The 20,367-nt window shown below is 39.5% G+C and overlaps 1 non-coding gene across 1 annotated transcript; it reads left to right on the forward strand.

The window, feature by feature from the left end:
- The first annotated feature begins 11,697 nt into the window (after positions 1–11,697).
- On the forward strand, positions 11,698–11,779 carry trnas-aga (transfer RNA serine (anticodon AGA)). The gene has a single exon. It is a non-coding gene; the product is annotated as a tRNA-Ser (tRNA).
- The last annotated feature ends 8,588 nt before the right edge of the window (positions 11,780–20,367 follow it).

A 20,367-nucleotide genomic window follows, 5' to 3' on the forward strand; every position in this document is an offset into this window, starting at 1 on the left:
CTGGTATCCATTCCACCGAGCCTGACAACTTACTAAATTGTTTACTGATTTTATAACTGGCATGCCAAAGCTGACTAGATCAGCAGATAGCTGTTGGCTCTTCTTTTTTCTGTGTGGCAGCAGATGATGTGGTTTGCTCCCACCACCTTCTGTTGAATTGGATGTTACTGCAATCCTCGGCCGTTTCCTCAAACTAAACATCAGTTGCCACAAAGGCCTCTCTTGCAAAAAAAAAAATTCTTAGTGGCAATTCCTTGGAAGATAAACAAAGAACATTTAAAGAACTAAATTCTTTGGGGAGAAAAACAATTATTTAAAGCAATACAATGTAACTTCTCAAAAAGCCCACTATGGAGCTCCCCCTACAGGCTTGGAGGTAATGTACGGTTACACTGTCGTAAATGCAACACCCTTTCGCTTTCACGTTTCACGTTTGTTGACGAACCGGCGAGGAGTCAGAAGGTGCAAGCTATGTCGACCGAGATGGTAAGAGTAATCAAATGTACCTGGGAGTGTGAGAGGGGTCTATTTGTTTTTGCGGTAGTTGTGCCAGAAAACAAGTCGAAGTACTTCCGCTCAGCTCCCGGGCCGGTCCAGCAAAGTTACATAGCGCAGTTTTTCCAACTCAGACCCCCAAAGGGCATCGGAGACAGGCCAATCGTAATATTAAAACTCATTCTAGCCGCACAATTTTTTTCAAGCTGTTATTTTAAGGTAGAAATGTTACATAGTATTGCTTTAGTAACATGCCAACGAAATCTCAAGGCATCAAGTTTATATTTACAGATTCAATGGTTTATCCTTTTCTTTAACTTCAAATCCATTACTTTAATCCTTTACAATCAGATGATATTTGTTTTTGACTGACTTGTTGGCAGATACTGTACTGACTAGTTTCTTCTCCATGGAAGCTGCAGTGCCTAAAACCTTGCTCAAAAGAGCCGTCTCTGCTTTCAGAGGCGACCGAGGTCTTTCAACATCTGTCTGACGTCGCTCAGGATATTTTATGAGTCTGTGGTTGCCAGCGCTATCCTCTATGCTGTTGCCTGCTCGGCAGCAGTCTGCCAAGAGATTCAGCAAACTGATCCGCCAACCCAGTAATGTTGTGGGGACGGAATGAGACTCTCTGACGGTGGTGCCAGAGTGTCAGAGAGGAGGATGCTGTCCAAGTTAAGGGCAACATTAGACAACGTTTCACACCCATTCCATGATGCGCTGGTCAGTAAGAGAAATTATGGACTCATCCCACCATGATGCACGACTAAACGCCACAGAAAACACTGCCTGAAACTGCAGAACTCCTACATCGGACAATCAATAATTCATTCGACTGAAAGGTGGACTTCTCTTCTACTTCTCTGGATGTGGCCGAGGCTGCCAGTCTGCCAACTTGATATTTCATAATCGGGGGGTTGCAGCCATATGTGTTCCACTCCGCCACCTGCTAACGATAACACGCCCCATAGTTTATTCACTCCAAACCAAGTGACTGAAACAAGGCTGATGAGTATTTGCTATGAAGCCATGTTTCAAAAGTTCACTTCAATTTTGTTTTGCAGTTGGATGGAAACACAGCTTGTGTCGAATCTTTGAAGTTTCCTAAACTGATTTGGTGTTGGTGAGGAGAGCAAACATGGTCACGTCTTAATAAGAGGAGCCAGCAGCCCTCCAGCGCTTGTGTTGCTCCAGTGTGAAAGCTTGGTCTACTCTTCACCCAGATTATCTTAAATGTGAGAATAAAGCTAAATAATTCAAATTATTGAAGGTGGGAATCAATTCATTTTCACTTGTGAATACAATAAGATTCACTCTTCATATTGCCACAGTGTACTCAAACATAGGTTCGAAGTGTGCTTTTTTCTCTTAACCACTAAAACCACTCCTGAGCTCCATAAGATACAGATATTGATAGATATGTCTCCCACGTCCGAGGCAAATGTTAATGTCTTTCCCTTTAGAAAAAAAAACATATATACCAAAAGCAAATCCCAAAGACTTTTAAAGAGCCAGAGAACCATGTACAGCTGTTGTGAGACGTGTGGACCTCCGATGATGAGGAAATTTCGTGTTTCGTTGATCCCTGATTGTAGTTGGATGAGTTTACAAGCGTAAAAGATGATTCTGTGTCTGAGAAGTGGTTCTACATTACATCGAGACAAAACAATAGCACAACATTTGTTTTTAGCAGTGTTTACAAAACCGTTTCACTTCAAATTCACCTGACATCTATACAGAAACACAGCTCAAGACTTATGCCTCATATAGTGCAGTAAAATCTGTTGTAGATAAAGATTTCAACCTAAAAACTGACCAAGTTTGCTCAATGTAAGTTCACAGAAACCTATTAAGTAACTTATACTTCTTTAAAAACTCCTTTTATTAAATGAGTCTCTAACCTTCAGCAATCAGCAGACTTGAAAAGTGTCCAGCAGTTCAGAGTTGTTGATCATACAGTTAAAGAGTCAAATAAAAAAAAATATATATATGAAATTATTAGTTATTTGTGAAAGAAGAAAGCCAGAAACTCTAGACTGTATTACTGAGTGTCTGCTGGATGTGTAAAAACTGTTTGCACATGCAAAGTGATGCTAAATATTTTGTGTTCAGCTTTTTTCTGAACCAAAGGGTCAAAAAAACAATTCCATGGCTCTAAAATAAGACAAATGTGTCTCAAACTTCAATTGTTAATACCACATTGTCAGTACTACATTATTGTGTCATTTTTTCCCCACTTTTTAAAAAAATCTCTCTCTAACTTGACGTTTTCACCACGGAAAAAGCAACCCACTCCTTTTCAAACAGTAAAAAAAATGTTTGTGAAACGTTTCACAAACTGTGAATAAACTGATGGATGGATTCCTGACAAAAAAATGACAAACACGTTTCTTTGCAATCTGACTATTATGAACCACACATATCCATTAATACTGTAAGTAAGCATTCGGTCTCCAGGGCAGTGGATTGTATTTGTCATTAACAGAGCGAAGTTTCCTCACGAAAATACATAGAAAATCCAAGAGAAATGCATTTTAGTTGGATCCAGTTTCTTGTACAACGCCCACTCTTCCTCCCTCGGACTTTCTCACACGTTGTAAATCCCACACAACCTCCCTGTCTCGCCTCCTCTTCATCTTTCTGACGTTGACTAATTGAGCTTTCTTGAGATTAAAGCCACCAGATGCCCTGGAGAAACTGGCCAAACCCCCGTAAACTCACAGTTCTTTTTCTATCGCCGCTCTTTCTTGTGGAGAACAGCAGGAATGTCTGCCATCTTCCCATCAGCACGGGATGCCGCAACATGCTCGCTTTTAAGAGGGTGTTTACAGTGAAACGTTCCGCTGATGTGGGATAGATTTATTACTTATTTACTCTCCAGCTTGGCCGGACTTTTTGTTGGTTCCATTTCTGATCACTTTCGATGCCTCACGCCAGACCACGAAGTGATGGTGGCATGTAAACACATCCAATGAGAGCTGCAATCCAGGAATGTGTGTGTTAGTGTTTGTGTGGGTGTGAGATTGGGGCAGGGAATCTGTACAAATACATCAATGCCTAGAAGTGTGTTTGTGTGTTTATGCACAATGCCTTTATTTCCCTGCACGCACAGTATGTGAATGGTGTGTTTTTGTGTTTAAATGTGTGCATCAGTGTGTATTTGTGCACACAAGACTGTGTGTATCCTGTAAATTGTGTGTCTTTTAACTTTGTGTGTGTTCCTGAGAGTTTGTGTGTGTGTTTTGCCTCCTACTCAGTGTTGGATAATTAGTCGGTTACAATCAGCGCCTTATAAAGGATCAATCAGGTGAAAGATAAACACGGCCTGCTTGTATAACACACTTCATTAAGATCTGTGATCACAGAACATCGTTTCAGTATTTACACAAGCTGCTGCAATTTTTAATGCTGCTAATGTTTGTCATTTGGGATTCGAGGTTATTCTACGTCTTCACCCTGGTTTGAGGGTGCAAATTTTGAGCAGTTTTCTCAACAGAATGTCATTAAAAATAAGTTTGGTTGCTTACAAACTCTGCAGTTTTGGCATTATAGTTTGGCAAAGAGGCTCACTGAGCTCTCAGACAATCAGGTACACTGTATACAACGGTTTAGCCAGAATATCGAAGCACTTTTGGATGTGAAACACGAGCAACCACACATATCAGCACAACAATTCTTATTGCAATACATCAGGGAAGCAATACGTGAGCTTTAAGCAGGAAGTTGGTCTGTAAACTGTGATGAATATTTACAGCAGACACTTTGGGTCATACTTTAAATGTTGACCATTGTTTTTGCTGTCAAATGTGTGTGGATAATGTTGAGGTTTGTCTAAGAATCAGATTTCTCATGTTTCTTGTATGGTTGGTCTTCTTTTCAGCAATGTTTCACTGGCCCAGCTCTCAATATGTGTCCCAGAGAGTAGTGATGGAAAATATATCTATAAAAAAAAACAAGTTTTAATAATAAACTCGATTGGTGTTTCACTGATATAAAAAAGTTTTCTTTCGTATAACAGGAAATGAATTCTGTTTTGGACCAAGATGTGAGAGAAAAACATTTGTATTTCTCTTTGGCAGTAGTTCATATTATCTTTTTTTTTTCTTTTTTAGTTTTATGACACTTTAGGTTAGGTTTAAACCCCTTGAACCAGTATAAAAATTTATTTTTCACTGTAGGATCACTGGAGTTTAACCGTTTCTTGGGACATCACAGGTCCCGTGACTTATAAGTAAGGAGAAAGAGGCACAGGCTGTTCGGGCTGGGAGACTTTTTTGCTTCACAGCATCTATATTTGGATGTCTGAAGTCACTATCGACTGAAAACCTCAGATAAATCAACTGGCATTTGATTAAAAAAGCTGTTCAGATTCACAGTGAAAAGTACATAACACTCCCTGCTCAGAGTGTTGCTGTACAGCCTCTGATCGTTGATCTTATCAAGTTCAATTCACGCAGCATTCGCTCTGAAATGGGAAGTTCAGAAGAAAGAAATGACCTAATAATGCTCGAAAAGCGCTTTAATGTTTTCCCAGTCAGAAGTTAGACATTTTGGTTTATATTTTATTGGTGAATGCACTTTTAGAAACACACTAAAAAGACTTCAGAGCCTTCAGTTATCAGGCCCCTCTCTTATGGAACCAGCTGCAGACATCCTCTCTTCTTTTAAGATCAGGCTTAAAACTTTCCTTTTTGACAAAGCTTAAAGTTGGGGATGGCTCAGGTGATCCTGAAACATCCCACAGTTATGCTGCTGTAGGATTATATTGCTGGGGGACCTCAGCACCTTTCCTCCCTCTGCTCTCTTTTTCACTATGTACATATAACATTATTGTTGCCATCAACTTGAGTTTCTCTTTCTCAGCAGGTATTCCCGGCCTCTTTCCTGTCCTCTCAAACCCCAGCTGGTCGAGGTGGATGGCCACAGTCTGGTTAAAAAGGGAGTTTTTTCTTTCCACAGTCGCCTCTTGGACGGGAGATTGGATCAAAGACAAGTTTTGGTGCAATCTATTGGTTTCCTTTTTTTATTGGCTCCGTATGAATTGGACTCTAATTAGCTTGAATTGGATTGAGATATTTGATGTAATCTGGCACTTTATAAATAAAATTGAATCGAATCTACTGTATTTTTTAACCATACTCAGGATGGGGTGGTTTTACTGTCATTACATATACTTTAATTTAATTTTTTGTTCAATGTTGTAATCTGCTAGTATTTATGCAAAATATATTATAAAAAATTGGAAAGAAAATTGACATATTACACATGGGAATACACAACATTGAGCTTTGATTAAAAAAGTTTTAAAAATGGATATAAATGATAAATAGAATAATTGTAAAATATAACTATATATATTATGTAAATATGACAGGAATTGAAAGTGTTATTTTAAAAATTGATTAACCAATGCTATTATGCATTTACAAAAGTCTATTAATTTCTTCTATTGCTGTCAAACTTGTGCAAAAAGTTTGTACACATTCCCCAAAGGGGAAAGTCCCTTAAAGTGGAAAGCAACAAGTAAGGTAGCAGCCACCTTAATAGCCTTTTTCAGCTCATATATGCACTTCCACTGCCAGCGGCGCAGTGATAAAAGACACAATTTAACTGAAGTGATGACTAACCTTGTTCTGCCAAGATAGATTTAAGGTTTTAAGGTGGTGTAACGCCTAATCATCTGGAATCACCGCTGTTAGTCAATGTAACTATAAATTTATATTCTCAATCGATGTACATTCAGCACCTTCTTGACCTTTTTGTCATTCAAAAGTTACATTCAAAAAAGCTAGTTATCTAATTTGCTGTAACTGTACCGTATTCCATACACTCATGTATTTTGTAACTATTTGGTGTTTGTGCAATGTCAGGGAGTTTTGGACAAACTACCCAGATATCTTTTCAGTTGATGGGCGATAAAAATAAACACGCGTCAAGGAGAATTTATCATATCCAGATGTTGTTTGTATACTTGGCAAATCGCTGGAAAACGTGGTAAAAACAGAAAAATGAAATCTAACCCTGGGTTCATTTACTCACGGTTTATTTATTTATATCACAGACTGTCACAGACAAGTAAGCTCTCGTATTTTTCTTCTTCACTTTCTCAAAGTAGTACAGGCTTATATCTCTAAAAATGGAGATGTAAATCAAAAACTATCTCTGATCCAAGTGGCAGCCTTCCCACACTGGTTCCTGAGTGGGTCTGTTGCTTCACACTGACAACATCCCCATTGTTTCCTGCTGGATGATGAACTGCAGTGATTCAACTGTCAAACCCCAGGTGTTGCTCCCTTCTTTCCTTTCTTTCTGTCTTTCCATCTAAATATAATCCAGCTTATGTTGGTTTCTCCTTCACTCAACCACATTTTGCACAGCAGGCAACATTTCCTGTCAAAAGATTACTACAGAATATTTGCAGAGAGTTGTTATAGTTGTTAATCATCACCAACGGCTCATGTATTAGTGTTCTGTGTCGGTGTTTCTGGCTTTCACTTTCTGGCATGTTCTCTCTGCATTGGAGCAGAGGAGAATCAAGACGCTTTCCAGCCCTCCAACAAGTTTCTCATTATCCAGCTGTTGTGCTAAATAGTGTAGGACATCAAAACATGAACACCCCTGAAGCGCATTTGGCTTCTCACAGTGAACTTGAAATGTTTAACCCGCAAAAATAAACATGCAATACTAAGAAAGGTGTTCTTAAGATTATTTGATTTGCTTTACAATCCTTATGGACAGTTTAAAAAATGTTTTTGTTCCACTTATTCTTGTTGTCAAAATACAGCGAATCAATCGCTGATTGACAGAGTTCTCTAAAGATTTGTGTAAGGACGTCTATGATGGTGAACTGCAAGCTTTAGACTTATGCAACACTACCACAGCTACACAGAGCTAATGCAAACATGCACCATATAAAAATGACAGAAACTCTTCCATAAATATGCCTGTTTTCCGACCTGGGAGCATATTTATCTAATAATTGTGATTCCACACACACACAGTAATCAGTTAAGGGACGTTCCTTAAACACGGCGGGTGGAGCTTGGTGGTAAAGTTTAACTAGTTTAACTTGGGGTTCTTCCAGAAAGTAAATCAAAATTATGTGTCTTTTTCTGAACACTTTTCCTTGATCTTTATGGAAAAAGTCATCGGGTCGGGGGAATAATTCATGATGAAAAGACAATCATGGAACCAAGAGAATACTGTTGATCCTGGTTTGGACTCCTAAAACCACTTGTCAGATCCTTCGTCTCGCACAGACTATACAAACATGGACAACTCAAAAGAAAATATTACCTCATTACCGAGGCTGCAACAGAAACAAAAAGGAATATAAGTTGCCACTTGTCACAAAAGTGAAAATATATGGTTCTGTCCACTCATATTTTTCATCATGACTCCCAGTTAGTGTGACTGGATGGAAAGTTTTAGTTAAATGGAGACAAGATACGCACCTCAGACGGCTTTTTTGGCTTTTTGTTGCTGTCACAAGAAAGTGTGGGAACCAGTGAAAATGTTACCGTCTCTGGTCTGTCACTTATACTCCTGGGTCATTTCACCCTGTAAACAGCCTGCATCAATTGGAAAGACTGTTTCACTACAAACCACAATCTCAAGCAACTGGGCTCCAATAGCTGGTTGCATTTTGGCTCCAATACTAACTAACCAAGCTTTTGTATGTGTTGACAAAGCCACATCACGTCAGCAGCTTCTGGCATAACCAGTAATGATTTTTTATTTGTATGTATTTTATGGTCAGGTGAAATTGCTAGTGTCACAGAGAGTAGTTTGTATCAGCAGTATTTGTAAATACAACTACACCAGAAGATTTCTGAAGCTTTTGCACAAGCTTAAGGGACACTTGTTGATCGTTTTTATTGTTTTGGAGTGAAATACAAGGCACTTGTTGTAACCCAGGTTACCATCATCAGTTTATTGGTGAAAAAAATAAATATGATTTAGGATTAAAATCTTAAATATGTCAATAAATAGTCAAATAAATAATGCACACGTGTTTATTTAGATCTGGAAAAATAGGATAAATGTTTGTGGTAAATGCGCCTTTCTCAAAGTGAACAAGAGCCAGGTGACATTAGGAGTTCACATGATGTAATGTAGCGAATCAGGCGCCGTCACGGTGTATGTGTCGTCGTGTTTTAGGCAGCTGCATGCTACCTTTTCGCTGGACATGCACTTCTTTTTTATTTAGACGGTTTTCTCAGTGTTTTCACCTTTGTGGAGAGCGAGACCTTCTTTTTTTGTCGTATGCTGCAAAGGGGACGAGTCGAGAGAGCGCGTGGGTGGTGTTTATTAGCAATCGTGGCGTTAGCTTTGGCCATTAGCCACATTAGCTTTAGCCATTAGCCACATTAGCTTTGCTAAATTCGTTTTGAGAAAATACACATTGCTGAACTCTCGTGTCCCTGTTTCTTTAAAAAGTGTAACCTGGAATGGTGAGAGCCGTTTGACCTGCATTGTGCTGGAGATTGTGTGTGTAATGATTGAGCCTCTGGTGAGTAAACTTTGTTAATGTTTGTCTCATAGATGGACTAAAAGGATGTGCATATGCTAGTGGTAATATGAGATAAAGGGGCATTAATTTCATGTATGTTATGTTTAAAAACGTTAAATTAACTAATATCTGTTCAAATGTTATGGTATTAATTGCATTGCCCTCGCCTCATGTGTTTTCTGTGAGAGTGAGTGGCGGTAAAAAGGGAAGAATGAGCAGAAGAGGGATGGCTCAGCCATTTTGTTTCATGTTAATATTGAAAAATGCCAGTTCATTGATGGACAGCAAAAGTGGTTATGAATAAATAAATATGTATATATTTGTTTATATACATATGTTTATATATAGAGGTATATTTTGTTACAAGAATGTTCTAGTAACCCTCTTTTTGGGTTCCTGGGTTCAGGATCTGCATGGAAAATTATTCTGCTGAGACTCTTCCTCTTCTGTAAGGTGGATGAGAACCAGAGAGTCTCTATTATGAGGAGAGGGAAAACTGGCGGCTATTTCCGGGTGGTACTGCACTCTAGGGGCGCCAACGAAGCAGTGCAGAGCACGCCGAACTCTATGGTGGTACAGTGGAAACCGCTTATAGTGATCACGTTGGTCCAGAGCCAATTTGAACACTATAAGCGGTTGATTACTAAAACCGAAGTTGTATTACAGTACAGGTATTTCACTTATTTTTTATGGAGAATATCATCTAAATGCCATTTGTATTGTTTTTCAATGAGAAAAATTAAATGAAACGGATAGCTTCAGCATTTACTGAATTTTATTATCATGCAAGTTTAATTACAGTACTGCGCAGTGCGCAGACATGTAGGCTAACTCAAATACAGTACGTAACTTATTCTCTGCTGTGCCGCCGGTGCATTTTTTTTCTTACAAGTCAGAAAACAAAGTTTGAATTCAATCCGCCTTTCAGCACCCCTGCTCGGATCTGTGCTCCTCCGTGCCGGTGTTCTGTCGATTTGTGCTACTTGGCGTGAAAACGAAACTTAGAAAATCGGCTTGGCGCATGCGCAAAACCACAAAGTAGCAATTCTCGACAAGTAGGAGAAATCGAATGAACACCGGCCTCCCATTTTACAAGAACCAGCCTGGAGCTTCCAGCGGTCACACGCGCATTCAATCCGCTCTCCAGCACCCATCCTCGGACACATGCTCCTCCATGACTTCCTTTTTCCAGCCATGATTCGCGCGCTTGCTGCCCGGTGTCAACTCGTTACGTTGGCTAGCGATGCAGAAGCAGACGTCCAGAAAGGAATCAAGGGAGTAAAAAATAAAATAGCTACACGTAGTTTTAAAATGATTTTTGCACATGTTTACATTCATAAAATGGCCAAAAATGAACATTATAAGCGGATTTCTTGATCACTATAAACGAATTATTTAAACAGCATTTGTATAGAAATGATTCCGTCCCAAGTCTTTTGATCCATATAAGCGGTTGATTACTATATCCGTGACCACTATAAGCGGTTTCCACTGTACTATGAAATCCACCTTAGATCCAGCCATTGCTTTGGATATAATTTTTTATATTTTTTCATTTTAATTTTCCTAAAGGCAGGATAAATTATCCTTTCAAACGGCACTTGGTTTGATTTTTTAGACTCACTAGATTTGTTTAAAATACACATTTATTGTCAGTATTGCATCCCGAGTGACGTCACGCATGTGGCATCACTTTACGGCATCACTTTACGGCATGGTCAGTCCTAGCACTGAGCTACCAGAGAGGGGTTAGCTCAAATAGTTACAGATTTCAGCACAGCCCTTTTACATACTCTCTGACTAGCCTCTGGTTCAGCTTTGGTTGTTGTTAGCGGCGCCAGGTTAGCACTCTGGCACAGTGGACGAGTGCCGTAAAGCAGCCGGTCGTAATCAGCCGTGCGTTCTTCAGATTCCGTTAGCTAGATGTTAGCGGATACTGACTCGCAAATGCCAGACCTGTAAGAAAACAGAAAGCTACAACTCCCAGGTTATTGTACTTTCGATATAAATCCACATCCCTCTGTCAGAAATCACAGTATTATTTTCAGGTTTCAGCCGCTAGCGGGGACATTTTTTGAGTTATTAGCGCCAGCCCAATGGAAAATGGTCATTCTGCACTCGCTCGCCAGCGCCCCCAGAGAAAATCAACTGAACTGCAGCCAAATTTTTTATAATGGGGCGAATAGGAAGTGGAACGGCTGTCTGTAAAAGGGCTGTGATGAGAACTCAGTGGTTGTGGCGAGCCATCCAAATTAGAACAACAAAGGGAAAAAACAGAACTGTGGCTTTGTCAGTGAATTAATTTGTGAATTGTTTATCTCAGGTGTTTATTGACACTCATTCAATTTTGTATTCTTTATTTATTTATTTATTTTCTTTCATTTTGTTTTCTAAAACCAATACAAAATACCACGTAAGTACTTACTCGTTAGTTGTGTGAATTCTTTACTCTTACACTCAATGCAGGTGTCGGTATACTGTATGCCATTTTCACGTTGTAGGTATTGTCAGGGTTTTCAGGGGCTCCTAATAAAAGCAGAACTTGGTAACCTTGACAAGAAGATGGACTGGGAAATGTGTGTAAATTCCTCCTCTTCTGCTGTGCTTCAGCTCTCCCTTTAAAGCCCCTCTGTGCCGAGGAGAATATTATGCATGGTTAGACTGATGATGACTGGAGAGGGGAGCAACTCGTTGTCGTGGCCGAGTGGTTAAGGCGATGGACTAGAAATCCATTGGGGTCTCCCCGCGCAGGTTCGAATCCTGCCGACAACGTTGCAGTTTTACAATTTTCTTTGGGATCGATAAAGTATTTATCTATCTAACTTCAGCAAATATAAAAAAAAAAACTATATCTTTTGAAATAAGGTTACCAAGTTTAGCTTTACTGTATTGATTCATTTTGCAGGAACGGTGTAGGATTCCTTTTACGATTGGATAAGTGATGGTAAAGTGTTCACATTTGAATAAAAGATTTCAAACTGGATTCACAACTAAGCAAATCCAGTGAAAGTGAAAACAAATTGCGTATTAATAAACACTGCTCAGAGTAAGATAGGCCTTTGTGATTGCATACTGAACTAATTAAACTTCCTGCAATATAAACCTTTACATTTCTGTGTGAAAGCTGATGTGAAGTCATGTGTGAAAGCTGAAAAGGGGTTAGATTTTCAGTGATGATCAGACCTGCATTTGTCTCTCTTCAGGGCATTGGTTGAAGTTATGTTGCTAATACATAGACTATAGCAGTGTAATGTGAGAATAAATACAGATAAAATAAGTGTTATTGATGTTGTAGCACCTAGTATTCATCAGCAGAATCCAAAGCTTTGCTGCATGATGGAGAGAGACATTAGCTCAGTGTGTAGACGCTCTGTCCACATTAAAAGCAACAGCTCCTATGTGATCGTGGTATGTCTGCTGCACTGCTGCAGGAAGTCCCTCCTCCTCCGCCTCCTCCTCCTTTTGTTTTAATGAAGCCCCTGGGAGGTTCTGGAAAGCCCTGGAACTGAATGCAGTCCATCCCGTCCAAACCACCGCCTCCTCTTTAGTCCCAGCGAGCTTGGACCAAACCCTGCTCTGCCTCCTGCACACTGCCCTGTTGCCACAGCAACGGGACGGGACAGGGTCCTGCTGAAAACAGGGCTATGATTTCAACAGATGTCATGACACACAGGCAACAGAAAGGCTCGACTTTGGTCAGTTTGTAGCGTGACTCTTTATGGAAATTATCCATGGGCAGCGGGTTTTATGGATTATCAAGATTTTGTTTTATACAGCAGGGGTCATCATATTTAATAAAACAAAACACTGAGGTAACTTCATCTGGCTTAAGGTGTCACAACATAAAATTCAGGAAATTGACACTTCACTGTATAACAACCTATCTAACCCTGGCTGCTTTTGCACCCTTACAGCATGCCTCTGTATCCTCCTATTGTCCTGGCCATGCGTCATGTCCACAGGGCTGAAGCCTGTTGCTCTGGTCTTCTGATTGGGCGCTGACATGGGATTGTTCTGGACTACAGTCAGGGGAAATGCTTGGGAACTCCACTCCCCAGCGTGAGAGGAGACAGAGAGCAGAACAGCTCCCTGGGGGCTGAGCTTATGACCCCTCTGAGTGCAAAATATGCAGAGGTCACCGGGTTTCTGTTGGGCAAGAGCTAAATCTGACTGACACCGAGCAGTAATAACCCTTGACTTCAGAACTGCTGGTGAGACAAGCTATTTATTTACAGACAGATAAATGTCAAGCACATAGTTCTGAATTTTCAAACATGCCTTTGATAGGAAACAATCTGCGATGTGAAAACTTGGGAGTGAAGGATTTCTGTTCCTTTACACCATGGGAAGAGCTTTCATTGGAGAACCATTGTATTTCATAACAGTAACAGCCTCCACTTCCACATTGGATGATTGGAATGATAATGAATTGATTAATATATATATATATATATATATATATAAATGAATATTTTTATAAACAATTACTACAAGAAACGGTACTTCACTGTAGATGTGCAGAAGTATTTTGAATTCAGTATCTTCACAGTGTTGTATTTAGTTAAGCATATGATCTGCACACCTTTTTAAACCGTTATCGGGCAGAAATGTTGACACCGTGCACACTGCATACAGCCTGGAAGTTCCAATTACAGAAAACAGAGCAGAGCAGCCTTTGATTCTGACACAACAGTGTACACTCAAGCAGGCGAGGCTCACACAGTTTAGGAATCATAGGACGGTCTCTAATAAAATTTCCACGTTTCACTGATAGTGTGTAAAATAAGCAATGAACAGAAATGAACAGGCTCTGTCTTTACCACTCTCCACACCGGCTGCATTGTATGTTATCTTTATGCATCTTCTTACTCAGTGTTTGATGTATAAATGTAAGACGCAGTACGTTGTGATGTGGCAGGTCAAGGCGAAGTAAAAGTCACAAACAAAACACAGTGCTTGGAGCACAATGGACAAAGACAGGATGATAACTGTTAAAACAGACAAACAAACTAACAACAAAAATAAAAACTAAAGTGGCTCTGTAACTTGATGATTATTCATTCAAATCTAAATGTCCTAATTTGAGCATTTAAAAACAATCGCTCAGAAGAAGCAGCAGGAGATGCATAGACATGGATGTTTAGGGCTGTCGTTTTTGGGTTCCAGACTAACATTTTGGTTTATGATATTTGTCCACTGCCAAGTTTTAAGGAGATGATTATAGGGTTGCCACATGAACCACCGGCTCAGCATTCTCTTTACATGCCGGGAGCTCATGATTTACATGTAACTGAATAAGAAAGTTAGTTATAAGAAAGTGGAGCATACGACACTTGGAGAACAGTGAGGAGAGAGAATGTTTATCACATTTAAGTTATGATTTTGATCCATTAAATCAAAAATACAGAAAAGCAGCTTGTGTCTTGCATCTACTTTTGACATCTCTGTACGTGATAATGCAAATACGACAGTGTGTATTAGGGCAAAAACACTTAGGCCTATAAGGAGGTAGGAGGGGATGGTTGGAGGTGTTATTCCCTGATTTCAATGGCACAGTCAAAATTAATTAAATTGCACTTTAAATGTAGTTGGTAACTAATACATCTAATGCAGCTGGCCATATGCCATGCTAATGTCCAGCCGAGGGAGAATCTAATCCACTGAGTTTCTAGCATAGGCATGCTAGTTGTTAGCCTTGTCATGCAATTGTCCAGCCCAAGCAGCAGATGATCTAATGAGTACGATGCTCAATTGTTGTAATTCAGTCCTTATTTAGTTTTTTGTTTTACTAAACCCACATATTTTGTAGTTATTCATAAGAAAATAGATTTTTTTTACACGGGCACTCTCTGTTTTGTAAGGGGTAAAATTAGTGGTTACCTTGGTAACAGCTATCTTCTCCTCAGTCTTCATATTCAGAATAACATGAACATGTTTAGGCTTACAGGACAGTTACAACAACTCTTTATCCAACCAATCATTATCAAACATCATACACATGTTAAAAAGAAAAATGAACACTTAGATGTTTGAATAATTATGATTTGCTGTTTATCCACATAGTACCATCATAAAGGAGGTTGAAATTTCTATGTTTTGCTTTTTATTTTATAGGCTTTCTGAAACCGTTCTCTCAAAGTGGTGTGATTGAATAGTAACCACTGAATGTTCAATACATCTGCGGCTTGTTTGAACATGAAATCACACCATGGACCACGCACCGACAGGCTGGTTTGTACTGTACACCCACCCACATGCTTTAAACTCACACCGTTTTAATGGACTACCAGTGGAGGTCACTGTTCTCCTGCTGCACAATGACTGACCTCAGAACAGGGAAGGTGGCAGCACCCACAGGTTCTCAGGTCTCAGACACGCAGCACTAACAGGAATGGGTCACTAAGGTGGGTACCTGCAACTTCAGAAAAACAACATGAAACACAGCTGGTTGGAACAGATGGGTAACAAATTCAAATGGCATGCAGCAAAGCCAGAGCTGTACAACATTACATCTGAGGTGGCTGCAGCTCGTGTAGTAGATTGAGTTTCTCACCAGCCTGTTATTATGGACATGATTTTTGTCTGAGACCACCGTATTCTGTTGTTTTTAAAGTTGCCATTTTACTCTAAACACCCAGAGAACAACTAAAACCTTCGATGCTGTTGTTGTCCCGATACGTTAACATTTAAAACAGCATTTGGAGCAGAACTAAAATGTATGGGCTGTAATAGCATGGTGACACGACATTTTACCCCACAGGCATTCATCACAAAGAACCTTCACAACAAAATCTCCAAAATCGAATTAACCAGCAATCAGTCCGGTGCAAAGTTATGTTTTAAAAACACAAGAAAATAAAACAAAAAGACAACAAAGGAGGAAACAATCAAGCCACAATATTTAGCTGGTAACATTACTTAACTACATCTTAATTGTGGTTCTGATCAAAGTTAAAGATTTATTTATCTATCCTCGGTTCCATTCATCATCGACTGTTCCATCTATTTCTGTAGTGGAATCGCATTTGCTTTGGTTTCAACGTCTTTTCCTGTATATTTTGCCCACATTGGAAAGATTTTGCAAGTTTTTCTCATTATATATGCACTTAAATGATGTCATGAATAAATAGGAATCATTTTTATCTTTTTCTTTTTTATATCTTTTTTCATTTTGGTTTGCTGTCATTTCATATATCATTGGTAGTTGAATTCTATCTTTTTGTCTTCTATCTTGTTATCTTAGGATGTTGTACTGGTACTTGACTTGAACCCAGAAAGTATTAACAGACTCAAATTGGGTCTCTACCAACAAATATTCACTAAGAAAAAAAAAAAAAGTTAATTAAGTGAACACTTCTATAGGCTCATAAAGGTGTTTTTAGTTATTTTGACTGATAAGACAGACTGGTTAGACTGAAATATGTGCAGTAATAAGATTAATTAGATTGTAATTTCTCCCGCTTTAACAGGTGCAAGTCAGCAAGTAGGAGAGTGATGGAGGTGTTAGTCTGTCACAACCACACCCTCACAGTCCAAACAAGAGGTTTAACCAATCATGGTAAGTAAAAACACCTGTGCAGGTGAAATTAAGGTTACACGAATATTAGAAATACACATTATACACCATTTTGAAGGCAAAATGTGAAACTGAGTGGTAACCCAAATCTTTGCTTAGCCTGAATGACACAAAAAAGGAGATTTTTATATGGTTTGTTGTGAGGGTCTCTGTTTTGACGCAGTAGTTTGGATCATTTGTTTATGCATGCAGAAATGACCTTCTGATGCAGTCTCTGTGACAGCAGCTGCATCTCAGGTGTAAAAATGAGACGGTGGCGTAGAACAAAGGATGTATTTTTAGCACTAATTATTGTGCTTTTAATCTTAACCAAGTAACTTTGATTTCCAATTGAAGTTTTGTCGTGTTGTGTTTTCTTAGTATGCTAGAAATGCTACATTTAAGCCTCGCTTGGAGTCTCAGCTGCAGACGATGAGCAGCAGAGAGCAGAGTTCATATTCCAACTGTGGTCATGTTTGGGCAATAAATTCACTTAGATTAAAGTTGTTTTCGGTTAAAAGGGAGTAAACACTTTGGTTCTTAAGGGACTGAGGACTTATTCAGTATTAAATCACACCCCACGGTTTGCTTAATCTCAACCAAGAGCTGTACCGCAAGATACTTTTGAGGAACATTGGCAGGTATGTGATTATGTTTCTTTTAGCAATGTTGCTAATTGGTCTGTTATAAATGTATTTTCTTGGAGACAGGGTTAGAAAACGAGACTATCGCTGACCAGGCATATTAAGATGAAAAGCAGATATCAAACTAATGGCACTGAGTCAGGATTAAGTGTTAATGAGATTCACTCGCCTCACCACATTGACTTATCATTAGTCAGAAAACAGGCCTGTCACCCCAATACTAACTCAATGGAACAAATTCCTTGGGAATCATCCAGAAATCCCATGGAACCAAAAGAGAGAAGGAAGCCGTTAAATCATAAAAGGTTGACTTCACTCTTTTGAATGATTTGCCTTATTGGAACAGCATGTTGAAGCTGGACCTTCAGAGGGACGTTGGATTGATGCAATATGGCAGAACTCATCTACGGTGATTGGACCAAGCCTGCAGTATTACTGCATGTGCTGTATTGTGGAGCAGGAATTTTACAATGCAGGCTGGTTTTGGTTGGGTGGTGGGTGAGCGGGCAGCCCAATCGAACAAATAAAAATCACTAATGGCCCTGATTATTGAGGGGTCTGGAGCGGTTCCCCTCCTGGCACCTTCTCTCAGTCGCTTGAAGATGCTGAGGAGTGTGAAGGAGGGCGTTTACAAATTTAGTCTGGGAGGAAACGAGCTTCGAGCTGCGACAGGCTGAAGCCTGAGCTACTTTTGGTTTTTTGGCACTTGTACTGAGTCCAGATCTAAATGGAGGTTTTAGTGTGGTGACCCCGGGCTGTTTGAGGTGTGGTCTGACTCGGTTCAGGGGCCCTGCACACCATCACACACATCTACTCAGGCTCCAGTGTTTTCGAGCTAGAGACAGAGGGGAACCATCGCACCAGACAGCTCCAACCACCCCCTGTTATAGATGATGACCTCACCCTGGCTGTTTGTGGCCATTACAGACTTAGAAAATGGCCACCTAAGAGCAGCAAGTGTGTTAGACGACACCATTAAAGCAGCAAAAACAGACCCTAAAGACACATTAGTTTCACATCAAAGCTGGTAAATCTGAAATCTTTGGAATAGAAAATGTCCTTATTTTTCATTTGTTTGTTTAAATGTATCCAGAAAACTGAGAAATGAAATTGTAAAAATAGGAAAAATAAGTTTCCCATAACTTCTCTTTAAACAACTCACAAAATGGGATTTTTTTTAAAAAAGGCTCCAGTTCTTAATTCTTCAAGTCGCAGAACAAAAACTTGCTCCCTTAGGTGTTATTTTTAAGAAAAAATACACAAAAGGTTCGTTCCATTTCATGCAAGTGGACCTGAGATGGGTCGTGATAAATGCTTTCTGAGCTGTCCCAGTTTCTCCCTGAAGCTTTCTTGGTGTCACTCCCCAGGAAGGCTGCTGTTCTCTCCTTGTAATTGAGCTGTAAATGCAGACAACATTTACTGTCTGTCGTTGTCATATATCACTGACATCGCGCTCTCCTCCGTACTGTACAACTGCTGTAAATCTGCGGCTGGAGCTTGAAAGGAAATGAGCAGCGACAACAGTTTCCACGCCACCCGCAGATGTTCACCTCGACACTCCAGCAGTGTCACTGGAGGAGATGCATAATTTATCCCCGCAGCTGAGAGACGCACAGATACATTTTAGCCTTTTCACATCATCTAGTCTCACCTCGAAAGCGTTTGTTTTGTGTTTTGATTAAAGAGCCAGACAACATGGGTACATTTTATTTTTGCTGCGGCACATTTAGGAGTTTTTTTCTGACCACGAATAGTGTTGGTGAGCAAACATAAGCAGACTCGTTCTTGAACACATTTAACAGTGATCATTTTTTAAATCACTAACAGCTGTTTCTTTAAAAAGTAGACGTTTCTCATTGGAAAAGCCAAAAAAAAAAATCCACTCTATTCAACTCGGTGACAAAAGAAATCTTTTGAAGGGTTCAGAGTGGCCCAGAGTTTTACTGCTGCCACAAAATGCATCAGTTCTAGTCTGACTGTACTTGGCTACGTGCTTTATATATCAAGAGAGGCTCGTTGAGTTGTACAAGCTCTGAAATGTTTCCATATTAGCAGGCGACTAAAACAAGTAGAATATATCTAATAATGACTGTACACACGCACGCGGGGTCTTTTTAAAATGCTCATTTTACACTCTGAAGCTGAGAGCAACATCAAAGCTTTTATGGGCTGAGGCATTAAACATCAGGAGCTGCTAAATTTAGGAAAGTGAGTGGCAACCGAAACAGGATTAAATTTCACTATAAGGTCTATTCAAAAATGAAAAAGAGTGAATTGATGGAATTATCAATTTTAGTGACTCATTCAAAATTCAGCTCTTGTGATCACATTATATTTTAACTCTGGTTATGTAACTTTTTGAAAAGACCGTAGAAACATGTTGTCAAGCATTTGTAAAATGTTTAGTAATATACAACATTGTCAGCATTTATTTCTTCTACTTTTAAAACAGAATTTTGATTGTTGAAACTTAAAGCAATATTTATATTGGACTGATATTTATATTTTGTTTATGCTGTATATATTAATCTGCTTGCAGACATTATAATGCCATATAAAGCACAAATTATATGCATCTCAATTAATTATAAATGGTATCTATAAGTTGAGGGATTTAAGATAAACATCTTTCTTTTTTATATTAGTTTATAAGCTTTAAAGAAGGCTGCACTACTTTTTCATCACATTATCTTTAGGCAAAAGTCCCAACCTTTCCCTGTTGAGTGTTGCATTTCTGCAATAAGCACTTTATTAACGAGTGAGGTTTGATCATGTTAACTTTAAATGGACGTAAGAAAAGCTCAGAGGTGGTGGTTGCTTGTTTGCTTTTGGTTACACCGGCACTGAGCTGCGTTTGCTGTAATCCTTCCTGCCTGCATGACTGACAGCCACAGGTTTAGCAGCAGGTCTACCTTCAGTTTCTGTCTACTGTGGAGAAAACCCGCCGCCCCAACCTCCACAGCCTGTTACGGCATCAGCCTCCTCACAAACACAGCCTCTTGGCAACTTCTCCTATTGCATATTCTTATGCTTTACACTTACTCACCTTTATGGCCTCTTCACCTCTTCTTATTCTCTGTTTCATTTCAAATGTCGTGACACAAAAACTTAAGCCAACACGAGTGGTTTAAGACTTATGCAACCGATTATCTGTCAGTATG

Source organism: Odontesthes bonariensis, chromosome 5, assembly GCF_027942865.1.
Source record: "Odontesthes bonariensis isolate fOdoBon6 chromosome 5, fOdoBon6.hap1, whole genome shotgun sequence".
Classification (NCBI taxonomy): domain Eukaryota; kingdom Metazoa; phylum Chordata; class Actinopteri; order Atheriniformes; family Atherinopsidae; genus Odontesthes; species Odontesthes bonariensis.